A 393-nucleotide genomic window follows, 5' to 3' on the forward strand; every position below is an offset into this window, starting at 1 on the left:
AATTAGTGTCTTCGTAAACCCTGCATATTGAACGCACACGTCCTGACTCTCCCTCCCCCTCCCCCCCTCTTCTCCCCCTCTTCTCCCCTTCTCCCTCTTCTTCTTCCCCCTCTTCTCCCCCTCTTCTTCCCCCTCTTCTTCCCCCTCTTCTTCCCCCTCTTCTTCCCCCTCTTCCCCCCCTCTTCTTCCCCCTCTTCCCCCTCTTCTCCCCCTCTTCTTCCCCCTCTTCCCCCCCTCTTCTCCCCCCCCCCCCCCCGCTTATGTACCTTATTCCCGAGAGTCGAAAGTCGCGTGGCAGCTTTAGTTCCCCCTTCGCTGCCTCGCTAATCTCGCCTGAACCATAAAAACGCTTGATGCTGACCCGAACCATATCTCGAGGGTGGAGTGTGTCTG

This window comes from Penaeus monodon, chromosome 24 (genome assembly GCF_015228065.2).
Source record: "Penaeus monodon isolate SGIC_2016 chromosome 24, NSTDA_Pmon_1, whole genome shotgun sequence".
Classification (NCBI taxonomy): domain Eukaryota; kingdom Metazoa; phylum Arthropoda; class Malacostraca; order Decapoda; family Penaeidae; genus Penaeus; species Penaeus monodon.